Below are 3,784 nucleotides of genomic sequence, written 5' to 3' on the forward strand. Positions count from 1 at the left end.
GCCATTTAGAAGGGCTAGGAAAAGATGAGCTTTATTTCTTCTCTGCCCTTTAATTTCCCTTTGGCTGTGGCAGAAAAATTAGAGAAGTACAGCTTTGCTACCCAGCATCACTTTGGCCTTCTCATTGCCTTGATTTACTTATTCTTGGTTTGGTTTATTCTTGGTTTATTCTTATTTTTGGTTTGGTTTAGTTTAGCATCTGAGTGTAATTTACATGCGTTATTTCATTGGATACTCATGACAGCTAAGGAAGCTAAGGCTTAGGGAGATTTAAAAAGTTGATGAAGCAGGGGTTTAACCTAAGAGGTCAGACTTCAGAACACTTGCTCAAGTGTCAGTTGAATTGAAGCAAACACTATTAGATGCAGATACTGTATATTGTTTCTGTGACATGAATGGGTTTATTAAAATACTCTGCCACTTAAGGAGTAAACTGATGGGCAGAAGGAGTACTGAAATGGATACAGGAGTCTAGAATGGGACACTCCGGCTTCTAAATATTGGGTCTGATATCCAGAAAGCAGATGAGTCCTATTGACTAATAAACAAACAAACAAACAAAAACAACCTACAATGTGTCTTCTCCTTTATGTGTGAGATCCACTTGCATTTGGTTCTTTTCTTTGAGTTGTATTAACAAGTTCTCTTGCTCTCTAAATTCTGGCAGTAGCTGTGTGTCAACATTCATGGATTGGTGACCAGAAAACAGTGGTTTCATAGGATCTTGAACCAAGTTGCCAGTTGACACAAAGCATAGGCACAAGATGTCCTATGTGTAGTTCCCCTCTGGGAATATGCTTGATCTGGGAGCCAGGAGACTTCTGGTGAATCTGGAGTTGGAAAGCCTTCATTCATTTCAAAGAATAAAAACAAATTATCTTAGGGTGCCTGGGTGGCAGTCAGTAAGCATCCAACTCTTGATTTCAGGTCAGGTCATGATCTCAAGTTTTGTGAGATTAAGCCCTGGGTGGGCCCCCCTCACTGTCAGCACAGAGATTCGCTCTTACCTTCTCTCTCTGTCCCTCCCCCACTTGTGTTCTCTCTCTCTTTCTCAAAAAACAAAAACAACAATAACAAAAGTATCTCTTGTATTAACTAATTAAGAGCATATGGCATTGGAGACACACATGAGATCCAATTTAAACCTTTGCTTGGAGGGGCGCCTGGGTGGCTCAGTCGGTTGAGCGTCCGACTTCGGCTCAGGTCACGATCTCATGGTCCGTGAGTTCCAGCCCCGCGTTGGGCTCTGTGCTGATGGCTCAGAGCCTGGAGCCTGTTTCAGATTCTGTGTCTCCCTCTCTCTCTGACCCTCCCCTGTTCATGCTCTGTCTCTCTCTGTCTCAAAAATAAATAAACGTTAAAAAAAAATTAAAAAAAAATAAACCTTTGCTTGGCATCTTAGTTGTGTGTTATTTTATTTTATTTATTTTATTTTTTATTACATTTTTTTAATGTTTATTTACTTTTGAGAGGGAGGGAGGGGGAGAGAGAGAGGGAGACACAGAATCTGAAGCAGGATCTAGGCTCTGAGCTGTCAGTACATAGCCGACATGGGGCTTGAGCTCATGAGCCATAAGACCATGACCCGAGCTGAAGTCGGCCGCTTGACCAACTGAGCCACCCAGGTGCCCCTAGTTGTGTGTGATATTAGGTACATTCTTTGTTTTGGTTCTGCTATCCATTAAATGGAGATAACAATTCTATATATCTCACAGAGATATTATGAGGGTAAATGAGATAATGTATGTGAGATGCTTAGCCCTGTGCTGGGAATATAGTAAATGCTCAAGTAGTATTAGCTATGATTATGTGTCCATTTTCCTTGGACACAATAGAATTTTGTTGTTGGCGTTATAAACATATGATAGGAAAGGCTATTTCAAGCTTTTTAAAAGGGTACATAGGGACAATTTAAAGGGCAGTACAAATCAGTGCAAAGGACATAGGGACATATGAGACAGCCATAGAATGCTAGGAAAGAGGATGCTTCATAAAGAATTTCAATCAGCAAGCCAGCACCTTGCCACTAGGTCTAGCACAGAAATGACCCCAGGTCATTTCCAAATTTGAAAGGAACTAGAATTGGGAACACTCAGGCATACTGCAGATGTATGAAGACTAGCCTAGGAGGTGGGCATTACTCTGGTTGGGGACTCTGAATTTCAGGTGAATGCATCCAGGAGAAAGGCAAAGTCAGAAACCAAACAGAAGCAGAAATGGATGCAACACACAGACACAGACACACACGCTATTATGGTTTATGAAATGCTTTTATAGTCATTACCATTATGCAGAGTATAACAAGCCATGAGTCATTCCTGGGTGAACAAAAACCTTGTAGTCTGAAAAAAAAGTCACAGCTTTTAGGAGCGAGGAGATCCATAAGAACAAAGCACAAGTAGGGAAGGCAGGTGACCAGATGTGAAACATCAACATTGACAAGGTTACCTTTAATCAAATCATATGATTTTGCTGAGCCTCAGTTTCTTTATTTGCTAAATGGGAATAATTATGGTATCTACCTTACCAGGTTGTCATTAAGGTTGGATGAAGCAATGAATGCAAAATGCTTAATGGTAAGTAAGTTCTTACATAGTTTTGAACTGGTCAATGGTGAGGAATGTCTGGGATGTTTCATGAGGACAAGTACCTGGAAACAGATTCTGAGAGCAATGAAGGAAAGAGAAAGAGAGGGGTGGGGAAGGAAAGTGAACAAAAAGAATTGTCCTACTTCGTAGTTTTGGCCTAATTTTGGAATTAGCAAAGCTAGAAGCAGGACTCCCTGTCTAATGTTTCTTCTCCTGTATCAGTCTTACTTTCTAATTAGTGTGCTTAAATAAGAGACCTCTGTACCCCCACAGACTGCCTGGCACACCAGACATCCATCTGACCTCACTTTGTCTCAGTGACTTCCTAATGCAAAACACTATGTTCTTGGTGTGAGATCCTAGGCCTCTGCAGAGGATTAGCCTGAAACATTCTGTCCCTCTGATTTAGAGAGAAGATCTTTCTGCACATTTCTGAAGAAGTTGGCAGTGCTCATGGAAATATTGCTGAGTGGCCAGAGCTTTGGCTAGACCTGGGAGCTCACTCTGAAAGTTTCCTTTGGGAGTAAGAGCTTACCCCTAATTCTAGGCCTTACTAGATCTCTGGTAAGGTATCTCGATCTCTTAGTTAGGTGACAGCATTCACTAGCAGTGTTCTCAACAACTTCTGATTGTGATCATCATCAGGATTCCCATGGCTACTCCGTTTCCACTCTCACCTCTAGGACTCTCCTTTTTGAGATTGTATCTCATCAGCAGTTTTCTTCTTAACTCATTATCTTTCCATCCATCCATCCATCCATCCATCCATTGAACCCTTCATTTACCATTAATGCTTACTTTATTCATATTAGACTTTTTTCTCAGGTTCTGAAAAAGTCTTCACTGTAGCTTCCACTGCTAACCTCTATGGACTTGTCAATTTCCCTGGGTTTTGTTTTGTTTTGTTTTGTTTTTTTTTTTGGTCACCTTCCAACCTCTTTCAATTTAGTACATTTCTGGATCTCATCAACTTGCTTTCTCATATCTCATGGTTACCTAGGCTGATAGTCTAACACTAGCACTCTTAATTTTCAGAGGTGAAGCTTTTAGAGGCTTCAAAGAAGTACTGAATTTTGGAAATATGTTGAATTTTTCCTTCATTTTAAGCGAAGAAAATAAGCTTGCTTGTCCAGTCTTTAGAATGGGGTGTGACAATTGAAACTTGGGTGGCCTGCTCTTTGCTATCAATTGGCAGA

This window comes from Neofelis nebulosa, chromosome 1 (genome assembly GCF_028018385.1).
Source record: "Neofelis nebulosa isolate mNeoNeb1 chromosome 1, mNeoNeb1.pri, whole genome shotgun sequence".
NCBI classification, from domain to species: domain Eukaryota; kingdom Metazoa; phylum Chordata; class Mammalia; order Carnivora; family Felidae; genus Neofelis; species Neofelis nebulosa.